The 25,613-nt window shown below is 41.8% G+C and overlaps 1 protein-coding gene across 1 annotated transcript in view; it reads right to left on the bottom strand.

Annotated features, from left to right (window-relative positions):
• LOC307105243 (cyclin-Y-like protein 1) overlaps positions 1–22,512 on the bottom strand; it is a 123,248-nt gene extending 100,736 nt beyond the window's left edge. The window contains exon 1 of the mRNA XM_079780891.1: positions 22,334–22,512. The gene's annotated coding sequence lies outside the window, so the exon portion shown is untranslated. The remainder of the gene's footprint in view (positions 1–22,333) is intronic.
• Positions 22,513–25,613: the final 3,101 nt, after the last annotated feature.

Here is a 25,613-nt window from a genome sequence, read left to right as displayed (position 1 = left end):
GGCAAGTATACAAAACAGATATCTGAATTTTGATAACATAAAGTTTGTCACTATGTGATATAATAAAGTGATTACTTTAAAAAAACAAACCCTATGATATTCTTTAGCAATGATGATCTGAAACACTTAACCAATCTTGGAAGAAAGTGGACCAAGATCCTGAGAGAGTAATGGTTATGGCAGTATTTCCCAAGTTGCATAATAATGGTTCTATTTGTTAAAAGGGCATTTGGAAGTCATATATAAATAGATGATATCCCTGATTCTTAGAGATCAAAATGCTCATTGGTATGTTAAAAACTAATCAGTCTAGTAATGAATAATGTCTAACACATCATTTCACAAATTTATACCTAGAACACTTTTCCCCCTCCAAGTAATAATACTACAGCTAGCATCTTGTAAAAACATAATTTGGGACATCCTGGTTTCACAGGCATCTGAGCCATCCATTTTGATACTACTGCCAACACTAGAAATTTAAATAACTGAACCAATTGCCTTGTTCTTAAAAATTGTTTCTTCATTGCATTTCAGTTTATTAAATTGCTTTTGTAGAAACTATGCTATTCAACATCTTAATGTAAAAAAAACAATAAAATTGTGATAAAGGTTTTCCCCCATAAATTAATTCAGTTGTGCACAAAGTGAGAGGTTGAGAATATCACAGCAGCCTCGAACCTCAGGCTTCTGATAGAATTCAAGACTACTTCCTACCAAAAAGAAAGTAAATATATTGTATTTGAATAAAAAAGATAAGAGCAAATATTTTCAGAAGTAGCCTTACTATTGTATGAATGCCTATGGTGTGATAAAATTTAATTAAAATTTTCTTTTTTTAAAAAATATATTTTATTGATTTTTTACAGAGAGGAAGAGAGAGGGATAGAAAGTTAGAAACATCGATCAGCTGCCTCTTGCACACCTCCTACTGGGGATGTGCCCACAACCAAGGTACATGCCCTTGACCGGAATCGAACCTGGGACCCTTGAGTCCGCAGGCCGACGCTCTATCCACTGAGCCAAAACAGTCTCTGCTAATTAAAATTTTCAATGGGAAGCCCAGGAAATAGGTACTTGAATCAAAGAAGAAGAAGGCTTACACACACACACACACACACACACACACACACACACACACACACACACACACAGGCATGCCCCAAAGGAAGAAGTGTTGCTATAGCTCTAAATACAAAAAATCAAGAATGCTGGAATAAAAGAAATAACAACATGCAGAAAAAAAAATCAAAATTAGCTCAAGTAACAAAGGAACAAACAGCTGAAACGTCCCCTCCCCTACACCTGGGTTCCAGGGCAGGCAGGTGCCCCAGGGCTGGCCAGCCAATCACAGCTGCCTGGGACCACCCAAGAACCAGAAGAGAAAGGCAGAGCTGAGCTCTAGGCTCCTTAGAGAGTCTGGAGCTGCGGACCTCCCTTTGCCAGCACGAGGAGGAAGCCTTTTCAGGAGAAATCAGCAGGAGAGCAGAACTGAGACAAGTTCGGAGAAGATCCTTTAATTCCTGAATCAAGGAGTACCTTGATTTTCACTCTGTGAACTCTGGTTATAAAGGCAGTACTTCGCTTCAAAACATTTAAATCTTTGTCCACCATCCAGAACTGAAATATCATTGCTGTTATGTACACATAAACAACTGTTGGACATAGAAATCGGGACTCAAAAGAACTGTTGGCCCAGGAAGAAACTCACTATAGACTGATTCATTTGCCTCTCAGCATAACCATTATTGCTTGTCTCATTTTCAGTTCCTATAAGTGTATTCCTAGTATCACATGAGCTCACTCATCTAGGGGAAATGATGAACAACATAGACTGAAGAACAAGAACAGCATTGATCACACTGTCAGACCTCAGAGGGAAGGTAGGGGAGGGTGGGGACAAGGGAGATAGATCAACCAAAGGACTTGTGTGCTTGCATATGAGCCTAACCAGTGATCACAGACAACAGGGGGATGGGGGCATGCGTGCGGGGGGGTTTGGGATGGGAATGGGGGGGGGTTGATGACAAATATGGGATACCTTAATCAATAAAGTAATTAAAAAAAACAATAAAAAACATTTAAATCTATTTTAATATAGATTTTTTTTCAACTTGCAGCATACTAATACTTGCTGTTTAATGGATACATAATCGCCTATGAAGTGTTATTCCTATACTTTACATAGCCAACCTCTGCTGGGGTTTAAGTACTTACATAGTTTTAAAAAACCATCACATATATAGAGTTTTATAACAACCTTTTAAATCTCCTTAGAAAAGCTCTTTAAAATAAAATGACTAGACCAAAAGGTTAGATTGTTTTTATGGCTTAATTTATAACACTAAGTGGCTTTCTAAAACAGCCGAGGGCATATTAGTGGATAATGCCACCAAGCATACCAGTTTTAGCTTCTACCCAGCTTCGAATACTTACTAAAAATCATGGCTATGTGAGTCAGGAACCTCATTGAGTCTAACTGGCATTTCTTTTGAGTGCACAGTTTGACCACAGTTAAGTGTTATTTCCACTTCAGTGAGTTGCCTGTCGTTTGCATGTATTGTGTGTATTGTGCCCACTAGGGTTGTGCCCACTAGGGTTGTCAATTTATATGATGTTTTCATAAAATATTACCCCTTAGGTTGTCAATTTGTATGATGTTTTCATAAAATATTTTCTGTTTATGGCCTAAAATAATTTTACATATAACTTGTACTCTTTGCTAAATACTGCAGAATGGTTTTTTAATAGATGGCTTTGAAGCAGCATTTTTCAGAAAGACTATGATTTCCGTTTATTCTAATTGAATAGGAATGGCAGCAGTTTTTGGGCCCACTGCGGGGCACCTGCTTACTTAAGGTCTCCTGCTCTTACTGAACTGCTCTACCCCAACACTATTCATTGTATTTACTATACGTTGTATTATTTTGTGGCCCACAGCACAAAGTTAGGAGTCCACCTGTTACCATATACACTAACGATTTTATCTCTCTGAGTCCACGCTGTCTACCCTGTCGGGTGACTCCTACCCAAGGCCTTGAGCTGGCTGCCTCACCAAGGGGCACACAGTGGGCTCCTGTGCCCCCCACTTTACTCAAGTAGTCCCTTACTGGACGTAAGTTATCGTCCTTTTGAAAATAGTGCAACATAAACTTTGTGAATATGTGGTTTCATTTTGTGAGGTACATCTTCAGCATAAATTCCTCAAAGTAGGATTTCGGGATTAATGCCATCTGCATTGCTGTGCGATTATGCCAACATCCCTCCATGGGGTGGAGCCATTTTGTATTTCCATCAGCAAAATATGAAGGTAACTGTTTCTTTGCAGCCTTACCAAAAAGTTAAGTGTCAAGTTTATGGATCTTCTCCCAATAGGAGAGAAAGTACAGGATAGATTTATTTGCATCTCTTGTGTGTAAAGACACAAAGATAATCTGCTTTTCTTTTTCTGTGACTTCTCCTTCATATTTGTTCCTACATTTAGATTTACCTAATTTCTTTAAGTCAGCCTACTTTTAGACCCTTATTGTTTTTGTTTCTGTTCAAGTTACTGTTGACTCTCAGGTGAATTACTATGCCGGCCTCCTACCTGAACTCCCTGCTTCCTCTACCCTTCTCACAGTAGCTCCTCTCTCTCCCTTTCTCTGTCTCTTTCTGTTGCTCTAGCTCTCTTTATACAATTAACATCATCTCCCTACATGTAATCCTCCAGTGGGTTATGTGTAGGGAAGTTATCACAACTCAGTAAAATGCATACTTTTGTCCAGGCCCACTCGGCATACAAGGTCTTAATGCACCATCGCCCTCCTCCTGGCTTCCCTCTCAGTCTGCTGCAGCCACCCCGTGTTTGCTGTCACTGCCTGCACTCTGTATTCCCACCTGAGGGACCGTGCATGGCAGCCTCTGCCCCCACGTGTTTACTGAGCTCCCTCTCACTTTTAGAAGTGCTCAATGTCACTTAAAGAGAGCAGCTGTCTTTAACCACCCTGACTTTCTTGATTGTCCAATGTGTTGTCTGCCCCTAGGGTCTCCTAGAATGTAAAAACCTGAGTTGGGAGTTGGAGGGCTTTGTCTTGAATTTCACTGTTTGTCCTGCATCTGGAATGGTGCCCAATAAACATCTACTATTTCAGTGTACCCAAACCAATTAAGTTTCTCCCAATTTTCTTATACCTTCTCAGGTATTATCTAATGCAAACTTTTGATTTGTCATTTAAGATCTGCACTGCTTTCTGATCTTGGAGTAGCAGTTATTCGGAATTAAAGACACAAAACCCACAAAAAACACTAAAAGGGAAGTGCTATGTCCAGTGAAAAACCAATGGTAACTTTAATTTGTGATAAGAACATTTAATTTTAAAATACCTTCACTACAAATGATATCCTAATGAAGTTATAAAAAAATATACCATCTGGTTTCTAGAGGTAAATACAATGCGTCTATTTTAATCTGTGTCCCCAGAATAAAGCATTACAATGGGATTGTGTCTGGTTTCACGTTGAAAGATGGCCCCTCACAACAGTGGGTAACTGAATGGTGCTCCAACCATTGGAAGGTACAGCATCAGTTATTGGAAGGCCTGCAGTGGAGCTCACGCAGCTGCATGGAAACATCCTGGATGTTCCCCAGGGGTCAGGCACAGTTCCAGGAGCTTGATGTCCTTATTCTCTTTATAACTCCGAGTGACACAGCAGTACACAAAGAGTGCCCTCATTTTTCTAAAATACAACGTTATATTTATGTGCATACAAAAGACTCAGGAAGAATAAACTCCAAAATATTATTTTTGAACCTTTTACATCAAATGCTTATTAATATTCACCCCCACAAAAAAAGAGGGTTAAAATAATTACTGGGAAGAGTAAAGTTCTGTTGTGCAGAGGTTTTTCCTCATCATGTTGCCAATTCATTGCCTACTCACTCTTCAGGGGAGAGGGAGAAAGGGGTCATTGTGAGAGAGCACCTTTACTCGTAGCAGCAAATTAGCAAAGCTCATAGGTCAGAACATAAAAGGCTGCATGAACAGTTGAGGAGTAATGATTAAATTGGCGACAGTTCTCTAGTGCCTTTTTTTGTGTTACTGATATTACCATCGGTTATGTTAGATACATTGTTAGATAAAGGCAAGGTACTAGAGAAATTTTGTTAAGTCTATCTGAAATCTCTGCTAGGTTCTAAGAATATCGCTTTGGAATGACATAAAGAAATCGTGTTCATCTGTTTCAGAAGCACAAGGCAGAGCATCATTCAAATATGATTGTGTGTAAGTAACCAAATAACTCAATTCCCCATTTTAGAAAAGCCAGAATGTTTTACATCCAAGTAGGTATTTCTTAATTTCCAGGGGAACCGATGTAAAATTGAATGAAATAAAGACATTACAAGCAAACTTTCAATGTGCTTGTACTTTATAGTTGGTATTCTCACTATGTTTCTATGGAAACTTGCTAATTGGCCTATGATGAAATTGAGATTTCTCAACAGTTCCCCTAAGTTAAATGCCCCCCGCCCCAAAGTTAAAAACAAATTGAAATGAAACTCAAACTATCATATTAAACATAAAAAGATAAGTTCTATACCAGTGATGGGCAACCTTTTGAGCTTGGTGTGTCAAACTTTGCCAAAAAACTGAGCATAACTCGAGTAGTGTGTCACTTTGAGGAAAAAACATTATTTCGCAAATGTTTCATCCTCAGGAGCAGCAAATGTTTCATCCTCGGCATGCGGCCGCCTCAGCAGCCGCGTGTCATCAGAAATGGCTACGTGTGTCAGTGCTGACACGCGAGTCATAGGTTCGCCATCACTGTTCTATACTTATGAACTCCATTTTTTTTTCAACTTTTCTGATTTAACATGACTTCTTATAGGCTTATGCTTAATCCTTGTTACTTGACCTGCCCTCTTACCAGCTTCTGGCAAAGTCCCTCCATGTCCAGAGCACTGTCCCTTCAATGGGAGCCCCTCAGAACAAACTCTTTAAAATGTATCAACTCGATAACCTGGTAAATTGATGCTGTTGTTGACCGCTACTTCTATTCTTATCCCTTGTAATGAATTATACACATGGGATGGAGTGGTAATTGTTGCTTCTGTGTTCTATACAAAAATTTAAAATGGAAATAATCAAGACTGGAGCAAGTTAAATAGACTCACTTTGTGGAGAGTTTAGAATATATAGGCTGCATTCTAAAGAGCTTTGTATGCATCACCAAATTGAACTTGGCACATCAATCACCTGCATGCTCGTCTTTCCTGTTCAGCAGCCAGTTACACAGTTGGTTCACATCTCTAAGTCTCTGCTGTTTCTTCGTCAGCAATAAAGGGAGAATACACTTGTTTGCAGTTAGAAGGACCAAATGAGTGATACATGGAAATCAGTTGTATAGCTTTAAAGAACTACATAAAGGTCCTATTTTGGTCTCTCTCCAACACTCCCCATCTACTAACTGGTTTATAAAATCACTCAGACAGAGGCACACCTTACAGCACCAAACAGAGTGAACAGAAATTTTCACAGGTTCTCACCTGTTTTGTGTTTAAAGGTACAATCCATTAATTCACATAATTTATTCACTTTTTCACACTGTTTTAATATTCTGAACAGGGAGTAGTTTTCAGTTATAAAGACATATCCACCATCCAGGTGAATCCCTAGGCTTAATTATTCTAACTTTTAAAGAAATTAAAAGCTCAACTAGAGTTTGAATAGAGTAAGAGCTATAATGTGTTTTTCCATGCAATAATGAAATAATCTCTGCCATTTAAATGAAAAGAAAAAAAGGGAGGGCAAAGGGCTTTAATATATTTGAAAATATACATTTTCTACTTAAAAAAACCCCACAGTCTTCATTAGTTACATTGTTATCCAGAATTATTTTAAATCAAGTATTTCCTCTCTTCTCCCTCTTCTCCACTAATGTCCCCCCCCCCACCCCCTATGGTTCAGGCATCTGGTCTTTAGAATGTTCACCTCAACATTCTTACAGTTAAACAGGAATCTACTGCAGGCGGGGAGAGGATGGAGAGGGAGCCATGGAGACAAACCGACAAACATTCTTGTGCACCATCTGGAATCTTACCTCCCAAGACTTTATGTCACCAATTAAAGTCTACATGCATGTGTTCTCTTTTGAAACTTTTGACCAACACTCTTGTGAACCACCCACTCCTCCTTAGAACGAGCAATGTCACAGGGAAGTCTGTTAAGTCACTGAAGAAAGACGGAAGACATGTTTGTGTCTAAGTGGAGATATTAAAGTAATCAGACTCCCTGGGTTCATCTTTGTGTAAAAATCAAACAAGCAACTATTCTCTGTGGGACTGGCAGTAACATTTCACATCACTCAGAAATTCTGAGTTCCCTCCCCCACCATTTCCTTCTGTGTTCAAATTATAGTTGGAAGGAATAAACAGCTCCTATCCAGGCAACTGAAAACAGTCTACCTTAAGAACACCATATAGGTTCTATGTCGGCTATCTATTTCAAATTTACAAAACAAACCCTAAACTCTTTGTAGCTGGACTGTCCCCAGTATCAACTAACTTAACAGGAAGAAACAAGGGTTTCACAGGCCCTACTGGCTCCTTCACTAAGAACCATATGGCTGGGTAAGGGTAGGGAGATGGGATGGAAACTCTGCAGTCGGGGTATGAAAGATTTCATTGAGAAAAAGGAGAAAATATACCCCAAAGCCTTCATGGCGTCCCACCAGACGTTAAACAGCGCCATGATCAGGAAGGGCCACGGACTGCAGTGTTTCAGGCTGAGTTGGGGATGGAAGAAAGAACACCAGGTGTTTGGGGAGTGAACAGGAAAAGAAAGGGGCCAGACATGAAGGGAACATAAGGGGTGGGGACGCCAGGAAGAGCCAGCTCTTAGAAAGCGGCCCCAGGCCAGGAGGAGCCTGCGGTGGGGGTGCCCGTCTAGGGATCCCGGGGTCAGCAGAGCCCAGAGGTGGGACCGACATCAGCGAACACCTGCCACCTCCTTACCTTTGGGCAACTGCAGGTCACTGAGGCGCAGCACAGGGATGTCTTTGGTGAAGAGGAAATCCAAGAAGTCAAGATCCTCATCAGCACGGTCATGGCCATGAGACTTAGCAGATGGCCGGCCCCGCCTGCGGCTGGCATTGGGCTTCAGGCAGCAGCAGATGAGTCTGTTCCCCATGAGGAACCTCTGCTCCTCGCTGCTGTCACTGCCTTCGCTCAACAGTCCCCCCAACCCACCCGCTCCCCGCAAAATGGCAAACCACGCCCCTGCTGCCCCCCACCCCCGCACCCCCCGCACAGCTGTCAGCCGCTGCCGCCTCCACTGAGTGGACCGGTCGGTGAGGACAGCCAGCAGTCTCACTCAGTTCAAAGGCGCGCTGATCAGGCCACTGCTGAGAACCACAACCACTGCAAGAAGAGAGCACCGCCAAAGCGCCACCGCCTGCCACAGCTGCTTCTCAACTGAAGGCTGGGCTCCTGGCTGGCCCCAGCCAATCACAACACATTCTGGGGTCGCCTGGTTACGAGGGACCAATCACGGCAGAGTTCCCTCCACATGCCCACCTGGCAGAGAAGGCCGCGGGTCAGAATGCGGGCCCTCCCTGCCCTGCGGCCCCTCCATCCCCCTTCCCAGCGCACACGTGTGGCCCAGTCTCGGGTTCCATCCAGAATTTCCTCCACACGGTCAGATGTTGTCAGGAGGGCAGGAAACCTACAAATGCCCTTGGCGACGGCAACTGGGTGAGGAGTGAATAGGAAGAGAGAAAGTGAGGAAAGCATCCTAGGGCTTCCCTTCCCAAACATTTGGCTGAGAAGAGAGATGTGGTCGTAGTTAGAAGGAAATACAGCTTTAGGGTTTTTTTATTTTAAGATGAAAAAAATATGAATATATTTATGTTAAAGGGGAAGAGCCAAAGGAAAAAGAAAAAGTGTGAAGTTAGAGAAGGGAGACTGAATGGAGCAAGACCCCCCAAAGAAGCAGCAGTGGATGCACTCCAGAGCAGGGATAGATTTGCTTTGGAAAGATAGAAAAGCAAGGAGGGAGAGGAACCTGTGTGCTCATAGAGACATTCCTGGTGGAGGAGAGACTTAGGAAGAGCTCATCTGGAAACCTCAATTATTCTTTACTAGAGGCCTGATGCACAAAATTCGGGCATGGGTAGGGTCCCTAGGTCTGGTCGGTGATCAGGACCATCTGTGGGGTGACTGGAGGGGTTATGGGGGGGAGGGGCCTGCTGGCACCTGCCTTGGCTAGCCTGGTGCTGCGTGCTTGCCAGCTCCACCCTTCACCGCAGCCCACTCGCCCGCTGCCCCCCGCCCCACCGCCACCAGTCACCACCCTCTGCGGGGCAACCTGGGGGGAGGGGCGATTGGGACCCCTGCTGGCACCTGCCTTGGCTGGCCTGCAGGCTGGGGGCAGCTCCTGCTTAAGCGTCTTCCCCCTGGTGGTCAGTGTGCGTCATAGCAACCAATGATTCCACCAGTCGTTCCGCTGTTTGGTCAATTTGCATATTAGGCTTTTATTATATAGGATTTTAATAGGCTTCCATATGGAAAGCTACTCTGGGAAGGAGACGATACTGTGTAAAGAAATACCCACTTCAGAAAAGCTCAAAATACCTAAGAAAACTGAATAATATCTTTCTTCAAAAGCAGGTAGATTGAAAAGACATTTTAACAAAAACCTACTACAAATATGTAGGTCAGAAATGTAGAAGAGGAGGCTAATTATTTCTACCAAATAATTAAAAGAAGTAGCAACAACTGTTGGAGGAGAGAAAAAAAAGTTAAGAAAATGACATGTACAGTAATTGCAAAAAGTGCGAACATTTATAAACCCTTTAATCAAATAGGTGCCCCACCAAAAATGACGAGATACAGTGTTCCCTTTATCAAAAGGATAGCAGGAGGGAAAGGTCACCTCAAAAATCAGGGAAGCAGAGATTATGAATATTCAACAGCTTAAAAGATATAAGTAAGGTTTGGTGACAAGAATGAGCAATATATTAAAATGTGGAGACCACAGTGTGATGGGAAAACATTTGTTGAACTTCAGTTTCTGTAAATAACATCTAGTTAAAGCCTCAGAACCTGGTGACTGCATTCCATCCTAATAATATTATTGTCTAAAGTCCTAGGAATGTCAGTAGATACCCTTTTGGATGACTCTTGTAGGCTTGAGACAACACTGAAGATTGTGTTGCAAAATAGTGCCTGCACTTAACAGATACACACACAAATAGAAATGCATGACCTTAAATATTAAAGAATTTTAAACTTGCTAAGCAAAAAAAATGATGGAAAGAATTATTAGGAAAATGGATTTTAACATACTTTGTTTGAAGAGAACATTGGAGAGCAGTTAAGAAAAGAATATCTCCTATAACAGTATTAAGTCTAGGAGAGCAAAGGAAAACTAAATAGGAGTAATATGATTTGAATTATGGAAGAGTTTGATTTTGTGAGAGAAACAGAAAACTTGCATTTGCTACTGAGGACAGAATGTCTCCTGGGAGGACTTTATGATCAGTGTTTTACATGGTCTGGTGAAAACTCATTCATTCATTCAATACCCATGCAATACCTGAGCCCTTCCCACATGCCACAGAGGTTTTAAGTGCTTGGGATGTTGCTTAGACTAAGATAAACAAGGTATCTATTTTCATGAAAATTATTTCTATTAGAAGGGTCAACATGCAGTATTTCCCATCACATCTCAAACTCATGGCTCATGATGGCTATTGATCTCCAGCTCTTTTGCCTTCATTCTAGACAGCAGGGCAAAGTAAGATAAGGTAGATTTTGTTTCAGAATACCCTAATAGCACAGTGCTTACACATTACTGGCTTAAAGACTAGTCATATGACCATATGTAGCTATAAGAGAGGCTCAAAAAATGTAATCTTATTGCTGAGTAACTAACACAGAAGGGAGAACTGGGTATTGGAAAGTAACTAGCACTCTGTAAGGAAAGAGTAGAAACGTTTCAACTTCAGGAATAATCTAAATTTCATAGCCCTTTGCAAGTGTATATGAAAAATTTATACAAGCAGGTCTGTAGTAATCTTTTCTAAAGCAAACAGGACAGAACGCTGGATAGAGGCTTAAGCTATAGAATGAAACTAGATCAAATAGAAGAAGCACTCTGGCAGTCAAGTGATCAGGATTACACAGTGTATGTGCATTGTGGCTCATAGGGTTCCAGCTTGAGTATGATAACTCGTGGTTCTTAAAGAACAGGATTTTGTGTGTGAGTAACAGGTACACTTGTCCTGGGCTGAGTTTATCATTATCATCATATTCTCAAAGGCATATGTAAACAAAATGCTAAGAATTACTATACCTGATTTGATGTGGAACAGCTCCCATTTCTAACTTCAGGACATTATAGTCTGGATTTTTTAGGAAGTGGGCATTCGATGGTGTTGATATTCACATTTTAGTCAACTGTCCAGTGCCTCAGCCATCTGTCTCTTTCCACACCTTCTGAATTCTCCAGTCATCTCACTTCTCACAGCATTAGGTTTCTTTCTGCCAAGGGAGTCAATTGAGATGAGACCGTTAATTGGTTTGATATGATGCTCTGAAAAAATAGTAAGGGTGTTAGTTTGCCATACCATCAGTGCATTAATGCTTATTGGACAGGTCAGTGTCAGATCAAAAGGTCCACTGTGATTACAGTCCCAAACCACAGGGCATTTTTGAGACAAGTCCTAAGAAGGGAGTAGGGGTTTCTTTTCTTTCTCCCCCCCCCCCTTTTTTTAGGTGTTCAGTAAGTTTCTTAAGTAAATGTCAGTAGGAAAAATGCCCTTTCTCTCTCTGGTGAGTTCAGTGATGGGTGTGGCCATCACATATTTAATGGCACCTACCTGGCTAGCTGGCTTTACTATATCCCTTTAGAAATAAATACCCTGCCTCTGCTCAACACTGGGGCTTCAAAGTTGAGTGTCTGTCTTGCTCTAGCTTCATTTCCTGAGCCGACAACACAAACTGGCACATGGTGCTCAGTAAATGACCAACTAAGTTAATTAATTTTATGTTCAGAAAAACCCAGCTATAAGAGAGAAATCAACCACCTTTTAAAAAAAACTGTATCTTTTTTATTAATTTTAGAAAGGAAGGGAAAGGGAGAGAGAGATAGAAACATCAATGATGAAAGAGAATCATTGATCGGCTGCTGTCCACACGCCCCCTACTGTGGATGGAGCCTGCAAACTGACCATGTGCCCTTGGCCGGAATCGAACCTGGGACCCTTTAGTCTGCAGGCGAATGCTCTATCCACTGAGCCAAACCAATTAGGGCAACCACCTTTTGATTCTACACAGAATAAGGCAAATAACAAGGCCAAATTGAAACTAAATTAATACGGTAAATAAATTGGTCCTAATTTTGCTCTTTAATAAAAATGAGGGTGATTTTAGGGGGGAAATTTATGTTCAATGGACGCTATAATACACAGTTGTATTAGACTCCAATTGTTTCAATGTTTTGTGTTTTTTTTTAACCTAGGAATTGAACTAAATACTGAATTTATGTAGTTTTCTTAAATATTTAGCTACAATGCTCCAACTAATGTCTCATTTTCTCCCATCCTTTGACTTGGATCAGTGAGTACTAAAATGCTTTTCTTTCCACTGGACCATTAGTCATAATTATTGTTATCCTCGCTTTTGCCCCAATAATATTAAGATTTTTAACACAGTTTGTCTCCATCAGGTTACCAGCCCTATGTGTACTCAGGGATACCACTTCTAGACAAGTGCACAACCTCCTTCCATGCCCAGGCCTCATGGTCCCTAGGTCAGAAAGCAAGGATCTCTTGGCTCTGAAGAAAAATGCTGCCCCCTTTCAGTAGGAAGCAGCTACAGACGAGACCACACACCCCTTTTCTCTGAAAGATTTCAGAGCCAAGATCCTTGAGGGGTGTATGTTGTAGGCAGTTAGACGCGAGCAGAGCAAGGACGATGGGCCAGGTACACAAGGTTACCAGGATGGAAAGCCCCAGGTGCTTAGCAATGGACACTCAATTGTAGGGTAGGACCTTGCCCCAGGGTGATTTGGGGGGAGCACTGGAGGCTGTTCCCCACCTCATACATTCCTTCATTGGACCAGTATGTATTAATCCCTCTACACCAGGTTCTGTGTTGGGAGCACAGTAGCCAAGATCAGATACTTGCCTGTAGAGTTTACATTCTAGCCAAGGTAACAGTAAAAGGTAAACAAATAAAGATAAAAGTGTGATAGATTCTACAACAGATATAAAATGAGTGAATGTGACAGGGAGTAATGGGAAGAGAGTGCAACTTTTCAGTGGACTGCCAACAAGAGGTGGGCTCTCAGACAGAAAGAAAATCAACCAGGCATTGCCCTGGCCAGGAAGCTCGGTTGGTTGGAGCATCGTCCTAATAAGCCAAGGTAATGGGGTTCAACCTCCAGTCAGGACGCATGCAAGAAACAACCAATAAATGCATAAATAAGTGGAACACCAAATCAGTGTTACTCTCTCTGTCTCAAATTCAATAATTATTTAAAAAAAGAAAAGAAAAGAAAAGAAAGGATATCAACCAGGCATTCAGCATGCTGAGCAAAGATATCTACAAGAACTGCATTCAGGGTCATCAAATACTAGTACATGGTCACCATAGCACAGGTGATACTAGGTTCTGCAGATCACTTTAGCTATTTCCTTTAAACTCCCAGGAAAAACATTTAAAACTCCTGTGATAGCCCTGGCCTGTTTAGGTCAGTGGTTAGAGCATTGCCCAGAGGATGGAGTGGTTGTAGGTTCAATTCTCAGTCAAGGGCATGTACCTCAGTTGCAGGATCCCCTGCCTCAGGTGTGGGAGGCAACCAATGGATGAGTCTCTGTCACCTCTCTCTCCTCCTATCTCCCTTCCACTCACTCTAAAAAGTCAATGGAAAAATATATTCAGGTGAGGATTTAAGAAAAGTTAAACAATTAATTAAAAAATAAAACTCCTGCCCTAACGGGTTTGGCTCAGTGGCTAGAGCGTCGGCCTGCAGACTCAAGGTCCCAGGTTCAATTCCAGTCAAGGGCATGTACCTTGGTTGTGGGCACATACCCATTGGGGAGTGTACAGGAGGCAGCTGATGAATGTTTCTCTCTCATCAATGTTTCTAACTCTCTATCCTTCTCCCTTCCTCTCTGTAAAAAATCAATAAAATATATTTAAAAAATAAAATAAAATAAAACTCCTATTATATAAAGTGTGGACTATACTGAGTACTGCATTCTTTTTAAAAAAACATATATTTTTATTGATTTCAGAGAGGAAGGGAGAGGAAGAGATAGAATCACCTATATATATAAAACCCTAATATGCAAATAGACAGAATGGCAGAACAACTGAACAACTGGTCACTATGATGTGCCCTGACCACCAGGGGGCATGCGTGGAGCATGGCAGGTGTTGGCAGCAGGCAGCAGAGCATGGAACATGGCGTGTATCGGCCATGGCAGGATGGTGGAGCAGGTGAGCGGGGGCGCCAGACCACGGCGGGGCTCCGGTCGCTGTCATCGGGGCGAGCCTATGGTAGTTACTGAAAATTCTTTGCTCCTGCATGCCACAGTCCCATCCGGTGCTTGCACCTGCTGCTGGTGCCAGCCCTGCTCACACCTGCTGCCAGCACCGGAGCTGCCGCTTGCACCTGCCCCTCACACCAGCTGACAGCACCGAGCAATTGGGGCACCCACTGACGGGCGGAGCAAATGGGGCCAGCACCAGCATTGGGTGCAAACGGGGCCAGAGCCATCAGTGGGTGCAAGCAGTGGCTGCTGGCCCCGATCGCCCCTCAGGGCTTCTCCACCTCCTCCTGCTCCTGAGGGGTGATCTGGGCCAGCAGCTGCCTCTCGCACCCGCTGTTGGTGACAGCCCCACTTGCACCCGCTGCCAGTGCTGGAGCCGCCGCTTGCACCCACTACCAGTGCCAGCCCCGCTTGCACCAACAGCTGGTCCCGATTGCTCAGCGCCGTCAGTGGGTGCGAGCAGGGCCAGTGCTGTCAGTGCATGGAAGCAGCAGCTGCAGGAGTGGGGCTGCCAGCAGACAGGAGACCAGGGGCAGCAGCAGGAGGGGCCAGGCGGGGATGCAAAGGATGGGTCAAGACCTGCCCCCATGCCCACTGCAGCCTCCCGGCCCACAGTTCCTTTCAAGGTGCATGAATTCGTGCACTGGGGCCCTTAGTCAATGATAACAGAGAATCATTGATCTGTTACTTCCTGCAGGCCCCATACTGGGGATTGAGCTGGAAACCCAGGCATGTGCCCTGACTGGGAATTGACTTATGACCTGGTTCATAGGTAGACACTCAACCACTAAGTCAGACCAGTCAGCATCAAGGCTACATTCTTGCATCCACCTCCTCTTCACTGTTTTCACAACTCAGGGATAATTCTCACCAAAGAGTCCCTAGTTAACAGAAACTTCCCTCCCTCCCCCTTCTCCCCCGCCCTCCACTTCAAACAAGCCTGTTTTGAACTCTTCACAACTTTTGCTCTAAGCCTGTTTTACAGGCTTGGGAAAATACTGAAAAGACATTTCCCTAGGACAGTGGTCGGCAAACTCATTAGTCAACAGAGCCAAATATCAACAGTACAACAATTGAAATTTCTTTTGAGAGCCAAATTTTTTAAACTTAAACTTCTTCTAACGCTACTTCTTCAAAATAGACTCGCCCAGGCTGTGGTATTTTGTGGAAGAGACACACTCAAGGGGCCAAAGAGCCACATGTGGCTCACGAGCCACAGTTTGCCAACCATGGCCCTAGGACATCTGCTGGACAGTCTCCTGAAAAGGAAGCAAACTGTAACTCTTCCAGACAGCCCTTGGTATCTATCTGCTCAACTTCAGCCCCAAATCCTCCTCTCTTCCTTGTCACCTAGCAACAGAAGCCATTACTCTTTAAAAGTGGAAGCAACTTTTTGTTCCCTGCCTTGTATTAACTGGCAGTACAATGGTAAGCAAAGTAAACTTCTCTACATCTCTTCTTCTAGTTGTGAATTCTTTCATAGCCCTCCTCACTGACCAATCTCTAACAGTAGACATATATAGGCACTGTCTTTCAAATACCATGTTTTTGTGATAAAGCTAACCAGATGCTTTTACCACAAATACTACAGCAAAAAGTGCTAAAGTTGTCCCTGTCTCTTACCTACACTAGTCCTTTATACCATCCTATGTCACCTGCTCTTTTCAAAGCAATATTTAGACCAATAGTCTTCTTTCTTCCCTAACACAAGTTCTCAGGCTGGAGCAGTAGAGGGCTATGCATATTCAAGTTTGCCTATTTCTAGTGGGGCCTTTTCTAGGGGGTGGAAGACCAGAGAATCAGTAGTAAGTATGTTCACACACCCACCAGACTAGAGCCTACCATGTGCCTAATACTCTTTTAAGCTAGTCACTTGCATATTCAACTCATTTTACAAAGTTCAGTATTCCACTTAATTATTTAAATTAAAAACAAACTTGAAGATTTAATGCCGGTGGTCTTGATCCAGCATCTAGAAGGGTTCAGGAATCTGGATAAGTGCTGTGTGTAAATTAAATAAGAGTCCAGAGAAAAAACATAATTTGGGAAGGCATTATGGGAAACCAGAGAAGACTTAGCTAAAGGAACTAAGTTCTCCCTTATCTCAGGACCCCTTGCTTTTTATTAACACACATTTTCCTAAGGCACGGTAGATATACACATCAAAGGCCAGGGTTTGGTACACAGAATCCATTGTCAGATTGGAAGAATTACCTCCAGCTGTTCAGGTGTTTGGCCAGGAGGAGGCAATACATGTAGATTAAGATGCCCTCAGCTATCTGGCAGCAAGCAATCAATTTATGCATCCTTTTCAGGTTTGGGGAAATGCCCTCAGCCATCTCCAGATGATTCAGCCCTGGTAACATGCTGGAATTGGCTTCTGGCATCTTACCCTTTTTGATTTTATAAATTTATCAAGAATGTATGTTTTAAAATTTTTAAATTCAATGGAAAGGATAGAGTTCTATCATGTCCCTTTAAATTGCTGTCAGGCATTAAAGGAATCAGCCTGCAATAAATTTTTTTCTGAGCCAACAGTTCTTTGAGTCCCAATTTCAATGCCCAACAGTTTTTTATGTGTACACACCAGCAATGATATTCTAGCTCTGGATGGTGGACAAATGGTGGCAATGCATGTCTGACCTTCTCAGTTTGGTCCTGGGCAACCTGCAGTGATGCACAGTTGCTGACTGCTAGTATGGCAAGGCGTCTTTATCATCTTCATCTCTGGACTGTTTCTCCTCTGTTCTTGGGGGCCACTGCTATTTTGTGGCTGGAGCAATCTGGTCAGTTCCTCTCTGGGATCCGTTGTTGCAGGATTCTACAAGGGCTTGGAGGAGTTTTCTGGAAATATATAAACATATTCTTGACCAAAGGTTAATAAAGGAATCTTTTTTATAAATTAGACTCGGATCCTTTTTATTTTTGCCCAAACGATTTTCTTTTGGCTTATTTTGACAACATGTGTGTTTTCTTTCATGGGTGTCTTACTATCAGCATTACAAGTGAAAATTAATTTTCAAAGTAAAAATTTAAAGCAATTAAGGCTTGATGTAATTTACTTATAGGATATTTTCCACTATCCCCCCTTTTTTTGATTTAAATATTATTAGGAGGCTTTTGGAAATCTTACAATGCAGTCTTGATAATTTTTTAAATTTAATTTTTGCACAGAAATATGACTGCTTTGGATTCATTGCATGTTAAGCAATTTTTGCCATCAGATGAACCATCAGTAAAAAATTTAGTTAATACTTCAGGAACAGTTTCCTGCCCAGTACAATTAAGTTTTCTTAAATATTCACATATTTCAATTAGTCAATTTAAATCAATCTGAAAAAAGGTTTATTTTTTAACTTTACTTGTCCTAGGTCAGTGGTCGGCAAACTCATTAGTCAACAGAGCCAAATATCAACAGTACATGATTGAAATTTCTTTTGAGAGCCCAATTTTTTAAACTTAAACTTCTTCTAATGCCACTTCTTCAAAATAGACTCATCCAGGCCATGGTATTTTGTGGAAGAGCCACACTCAAGGGGCCAAAGAGCCGCATGTGGCTCACGAGCCGCTGTTTGCTGACCACGGTCCTAGGTTATGGGCAGTAAATGACATTAATTAAATTTTTGCTATTAGTCTTTGAGTAACTTTATATAAACTTTGTTTAGGGAAGCAAAAATACAAACTACTTACTTTTCTTTTTGAGGCCTAATATATTGACTTTCCATTATGATTTTCCACATATTTGAAGGAAATATCTTTTTATTTCCTTCCAGAATAACTTCAAAGATAGCTTTTAGAATTTCTCTTAAAAGTTTCCATCTTTCTTTTTTAAAGCAAACAACAAATGTAACAAACACGGTTGCTTTTTGGATGTTTACTAATACTGCCAGGCCATGTAGTCACATTAAATGACTCCCCTTACAGTTATGGTGACTACTATTTATTGTCAGATTAGCCTTGACAACAATCCTTAATTTACCCTGTAAATATTAGTGGAAGAGATTTCAAAATTTTCAAATTTTCTCCTTTTTATTAAGCTTAGAATTATATTTTTAAAGAGTACCCACTTTGGCTTATTTGCATATACAGAGGGATCATGGGAGGTTTCAGTTATTTTCTTAGAAGACTTTAGTAGGATTCAATTGCTTATAAAAATATTGGCTTCTCATATAACTTAATTTATATGAGACCTTGATTATATTTTAAAAAGCTAATTTATTAAGTAATTTAAGTAGGCATCTTTATTAAAAAAGCAAAGCAAGCAAATTTAGTAAACTTATACATCTGATTCACAAGGCACAAATGTTGCCCCACCTCCATCCTATTTAAACTGCAATCTGTTAGGGATTTTTGTCTTTTAAAATTCCTTTGCTGAAAAATTTGGCTGTATTTAAGAAATATTTTGTTACTTTATTTTGCCCTTCTTAGAGGCCAAAACCTTCATAACATTTAAAATATATGTATATAAGTAAAATCTAGTTATTAATTTTTATTTGACATGTCTTTATGTGATTTCAAGTATATTAAATCGGTTTAGTTCAAAAATATTTCTTTTAAGAAGAGAGAACAAATTCTTTGAATCACCTCTCTGGGATCTGCAGATGATTCAGCCCTGCTGACATGCTAGAATTGGCTTCCGGCAAAGATTAAATAGGTAACTAGCCCAAGTCTGGAACCCAGGACAGCTATAAGCTTTTGTGAGAATGCTTACTCACTCGATTAAAGTTGTCAAGGGTGCAGAGAGCACTGGGAAGCCCACACTCAGGCAAGTCTTAATCTGCTTGGCTCCTTACAACCACCCACCTTCCTATGCTCACACTCACCCAAGGGCTGGCAGCACTGGTGAGAGCTACTTTTCTAGAAGGAACGTCACCTGTTTAGATTCCTCTACCCAATCACCAGCAAATTCCCAGAGGATCACAGCTGTTTCCAAGAAAGGGTTTAGCAAAGCTCTTCTCCCCACAGAGAGGTCAGTGGAACGGAAATAAACACACACCAGCCTTGCCGAAACCGGTTTGGCTCAGTGGATAGAGCGTCGGCCTGCGGACTCAAGGGTCCCAGGTTCGATTCCGGTCTGGGGCATGTACCTTGGTTGCGGACACATCCCCAGTGGGGGGTGTGCAAGAGGCAGCTGATCGATGTTTCTCTCTCATCGATGTTTCTAACTCTCTATCCCTCTCTCTTCCTCTCTGTAAAAAATCAATAAAATATATTAAAAAAAAAACACAAAAAACACACACACCAGCCACCTAAGACCTTCCCATTTACATTCTTCCCCGGCCTTTTAAAAGTCCAGTGCTTTCTGCAAAACATCTCACAAATTGCAATCATCCTAACTAGTCCTTATTCTCCACTAACACTGCAACTCCGACACCTAAAACAGGTAATGCTTTTTATCCAAGCAACAGCTATGTTTTCTCATCCCCCTTCTCTATCCAAGCTATCCTTGGAACAAGCAAGCCTGAGGAATAGCTCCTCCCATCAGCAGGGTTCATAGCTGAGGCAGGGTGATAATCACGCTCTCCTAAGAGATTAGGAAGATATAAGTGAGCATTCAAGAAAAACACACACAAAACATTTACCTGCCTGATAAGGACCAATACATCCACATTCTGGTCTGGGTTCCTGACCACAAGGAGAACCAGAGAGCTTTGCAGTAGAAGTTATTTTTAAAATTACTAATAATTTCCTTCACTTTACATTAAGCTGTTGTTTCCTTCTACCCAAATAATCTCGCTGAATAAAACAGACTTAAATCACTGATTGCAATTCTCTCTGAATCGAAATTACAACAGAAACAGCTGTGGTACATTTGCACCTTTGTCAGTGAAATGCTATAAGGAGAAAAAGTCTGACTGAGATCTCCAAAAAGCAGCACCCAGAGCACCATCTAGTGGAAGTCCAGAAGGGGCAGAGATCCCAAGTTAAGAACACAGGCAAGTACTTTGTCAACAGCCTAAATCTCCTTCCAATTGCCCACCCCTCCAGAGAGCTGTGACCATCAGACGAAAGGCCTCATTTTCCATACAAATTAAAGGGATAACGTTTCTTTATGGGAATTTTCCTTGGGTGCTAGAAAGTTTAATTTAGAGGAAAAATTTGAAATAGAGATTTTCACTTAGCACTTTTGTTTCGTTTTGCCTGTGTTAAAAAATAACTTTCTGCTACCAGTCAGACTCTTAGCAACCTCTGAGGAAAAGAAAACCCATCTTCTAACAGACAATATTTCTTCACTCTGAAATAACCATCTCCATCTCTGACTCATGTACATGTGATCAAATGGGTATGCAGAAGCTTGCTTGATGGTGGGGACCTCTCTGGGTCCTGGATTAAGTCCAGGATGGGTACAAAATCGAGTAGGAGTCCAGTAACCTGGGGCTGAACTTTTGTCTCTAGGGCCTTGAGTGTATGTACCTGTAAAATGAGCAAGATAAATACTACCTGCCTACTGGAGGATAGGAGGAAACTAAAGGTGATCCCATGTTTTGAGCTTAGAAGCATGAGCAGACTGTTGAACCTCTGAGGGAAGGCAGGGGAAGAAGGTGGGAAGAGATCAACCAATGAACTTGTATGCATATATGCATCACCCATGGACACAGACAACGGGTTGGTGAGGGCCTGGGGATGGGAGTGGGCTGGAAGAGGTTAATGGGGGGAAAGGCGGACCTATGTAATACTTTCAACAACAAAGATGAAAAGACAACAGAAACAAACAAACAAACAATAAAAGGCCTAAATGGAAATACTGGTTTGTAGAAGAGAGTGCACCTGGAAGGGGGACACCGCCCCACAGTCCTCACGGTGCCTTTACTGCTGACACTTGGTGACCTGCACCATTTCTCTGGTGAACAAAGGGTGAATGAAAAAGGTTACGTTAAACACGTCAAAGAAAAGGTAACAGCTATTCAAAGTGCTTCTTTATAAGTGAATCAAATCATAATTAATTGCCTAGGACTTGTCTGCAAAGGGTTACTGCATGAGCAGCAGGTGCATCCCTAAAACCCAGAGATGGTTTCCAAAGAGGCCCCTTTTAAAACAAGTTTGAAAGCTGTGTATAAAATTAGAAAAAGAAACAAGAGTCATTTTACTCTCACCCAAGAGAATGACAGAAACAGGTCCCACCCCACAACCCTCACACACCTGCATAGGCATTCCTTCCTTCAGCACCCACCCCACCTCCCACAACACCCCCCCACCATTGCCCCCCACTTCAGGGCAGACAAAGGTGAGTCACCTGCTTTCATCAACTTGTCATTTGAGGAAAAGCCCTCAATCAACCTCAGTTACAGGCTGCTTTTAATTTTAAAGGAAGCAATGCTAATGTGTAATTCTCACTGCAAAGCGCCTGTATCCCGAAAATGTGTGATTACCACTTCCCCAGAAGAGACACCTTTCTCAATTTAAAAAAGGCGTTTTTTAAAACGTGAGTAGCTTAAAGCCACTATCAGTGACTCGGACTCAACTCCAAGGTTTTCCCTCCACCTGCACCTCCCCCCCCCCCCCCCCCCCCCCCCGCCCTGCAGCCTCCCTTGGGCCCAGCCGCCTCGCCCGGGGCCCTGCGAGGTCCCCAAGAGGTGCCCGCTGCAGCCGCTGAGGCCCCCGCCCGGCCCCGCCCCACCTCCCCGCCAGGTAACCCCGCTGCCGCTCCGCGGGCGTCACCTGGAAGGCGCCTCGAGGAGGCGGGCGGGTGGCTCCGGTGACTCCCCGCAGGCGCCCGAGCATCTGGGGGAGCAGATCCCACCGCCCGCACCGCGCGGGGTGCTCCCCTCGCACTGCAGCCCAGGCGCCCCGTTACCTGCTCTGGGGTGCGGGGGCCGCGGGAGGCGGGCTCGCTGTGGCCCTGCAGCCCCGGGCGGGGAGGCCAGGAGACGGACAGCAGCAGGCCGCTGCACAGGATGGACTGGTGCCCTGGGTACTGAAAGCAGGGTCCCAGCCCCAACCTCCAGCCCAGAGAGTAACGGACTCAACCCGCCCCAGAAGGGCGGGCCAGGGCGGAGGGCGGGGCCACGGTGGAGGGGGCGGGGCTAGGACTAGGAGGAGGGGGCGGGGCTAGGACTAGGCGGAGGGGGCGGGGCGAGGCCTCCGCCCTCTGGTGTGAGCCCTGGGCGATGCTTTGTATGAATGAGGTTACTTAAATAATGAACTACTAAGTACACAAGTGCATAAAAGTTAATTCTATAGATTACATGGCAAACAAAATAGAAATACCTAAAGATCATGTAATGAAGGCTACTATTGTTTCCAATCACAAAAGACCCAGTGTAACCATTATGAGGAAATAGATTTCTGCCAGAAGTAACTCCCATCATTTTACAAAATGCTAACAAAAATTAAATCCTCTACACAGCTGGACTTGGGTATGAGTTTTTAAATAAATCAGTTATTAGGAGGGATAAAATGTACTGAACTAGCAGGTATCAACACTGTGCAGGTTTGTTGTAGTATGTTGTTAAAAGCCAATTTTCTTATTAGAATTTACTTTCAACACACTATTAATGTAGTAAAAAACCTTGGAGGGCCTTGAAGGCCTTGAGACTTCAGTGATTTTCCAGAACTATAAAAATAAATTTTATTATCCAAGGCAAAAAAAAAAAAAAAATAGAATAGTGGCATTGCTTTATCATTTTCAAAATCTCCTTTGTGTTTGGTTTAACAGAAGAAAGATTATTCAATCTCTTGTAATATTATACATCATACAATTTCCTCAGGAAATTCCTTTCTCCACTAAGTCTCTATTATAAGCCCTTGTTTTAGTTCTATCATTTATTCCCCAAACTTGGTATATTTATAATATAATAAGGACATTGACAGTTTCTGTGGACCTTACCTTTTTAAAATGTAGCAAACACAAAGATTGCACATGATTGCACATGTAACATTAGCCTATTACCCTTCTGAAATTAGTGGTCCTATCTCCAATGAGGCAATCATTCTCCCCATATCTTACATAGTTTTTAAATATGTTAATATGTACAAATATATAATGTAACCTGTAATGTGCTGTACAGATATAAGCTTAAGTATTTCAATAAAAGTGAACATAATACTCTTACTTTGTTGTATGTAAATTCAAGTCACATATGTGGCTCCATGTATAGATGATGCCTAGATCACTAATATCCAAATATTAGTGTAAGAATATGATTCCTGGTTGTGATTTGATCATAGCTTTTGGGTAGTTGTGTTGTTTCTCTAGTTACCTATGACATAGGAAACTCAGTTTAACTAACCATAGATCCTCATAGATTTAGTGGTTACCAGAAGACACAATTAGTTCTGAAAACACTTTGGGACATTTTAATTTCATTATAGTAGTCTAACTTGTGATAGCTGATAAGCAGGGCAAGTGTGTGTATGTAAAATGATGAATTACCTGACATCATATTGGAACATGCTCTATTCCCACAACCCCTAGCCATTCTAGAAACATAGTAGTCTTTGGAAATTTAATACAAATTTTAGTTTTTCAACCATCTTATGTATTTCATACACTTCTTCCTATTTCTCACTAAAGAACACCCCGGACTCTGCCTACACTGGGAAGTAAAAGCTCACTGCTTTGCAGTAGCAGCAATGAAATGCATTCTGTCACTCAGCTGATATCTGTGACCAAGTGAAATGAGATCATTTCCAAGCAGTGAACTCAAAAGGAAAGCTTTTAAATATTTCACAGGAATCTTAGTGTCTCCTTGTCAGTAATGTAGCTGATAGAGTGACAACCTGATTTCCCAGTAAGTACTCACTTTAGCCATGCCAGCTGCTGGGCTCTACCACTGGCTACGGCTTTGATTTTGAGTAGAGATAGTCATTTTTGTAGGACATAAATTGTCTTATTTATTACTGATGTTCCTTGTCTCATTTGTTGACTTTGTCACAGCTGGAAAATGCAGCTGTTTTCTTTCCACGTATTTTACAATAATAATAATAATAATAATAATAATAATAATAATAATAAAAACACATAAGAGAAATACATTGAAGAGTAAATAGTTTATTTAATGCTTGAAATAGGCTGTCAGCAAATTAGAAATAATTTTCATAAAAGGAATATGTAATTTAAAACAAAACCTATGGGTAATCATCACTTATTCTAATTGTGTTGTAGTATTATTTAAAAACTTCTATTTCTAGTTAAGACAACCAAAATACCCATATTTTAAACTTTAAAGTGAAGCTTGTGAAATTGGGAATTCTCTGCACAAAGATCTACAAACGATGATCAGATGCAAATTTTTATAAACATAGTTAATTATATCAGAGCCTGGCACATATGAGCAATGGGAAACTTGAAAACACAGAATATAATTGTTCCTGAATATGATGAACCAGCTTAGAACATAAAAATATTATTTACCTAAACAACAATTCTGAAGTGGACAAAAAACTAAACTCTTATACTCTTAGATATTTTCTAGAGTCAAGTATATTTAGACTTGATGGTTCAAGCTCAGAGGGAATTCATGTGTCCTCTTGATCCTGACTGAATGATAAAACCCTAGTGTATAAAATGCTTGTACAGGAAAACCCCATAAAATATTTTAATATACCTGGGAGAAAGTTTCCAACTAAAATTACTGAATGGTTTCCTAATAAAATAATTAAAAAATAATCAGAGTAAAAATAAAACACTAGTTTCCCTTTCTAGCCACAACAAAGCAATGAACTCTATTAACCCTCTCTCCTTATGCAAAGACAAAATCTAAAGGCAAACAAAGATATATAAAATAATTATTTTCAGACATTGGAAAAAAAGGAGTGTAAATCTATTGAACTTTAAGAAAATAAACAGGGTGAATCCTGCAAATTTTCTCAAATTATTACCTGGAAACATCTTGCTCACTGCAGGGCAAGAAGGGTTTGTGAGTGTACAGTGGGGGTAGGTGATATTGTCACCCTATTATGTTTTTACTAGTAGTCCTGCGCACAAATCCATGCACCAGTAGCTCTCTGTGGGGCCTGGTTGCTCTGTGCCCACTGCCCAGAGGCTCTCTGCGGCCCAGAGGCCCATTTGTGGCCGGGCGCGGAACGCTTGCCTCGTCACCACAACAATGAAGCAAGCATTCTGCCAGGGCGCT

Source organism: Cnephaeus nilssonii, assembly GCF_951640355.1.
Source record: "Cnephaeus nilssonii genome assembly, chromosome: 1".
In the NCBI taxonomy this organism is placed as follows: domain Eukaryota; kingdom Metazoa; phylum Chordata; class Mammalia; order Chiroptera; family Vespertilionidae; genus Cnephaeus; species Cnephaeus nilssonii.
Note: the sequence above shows the minus strand (reverse complement) of the source record. Positions and strands in the feature narration are given on the sequence as shown.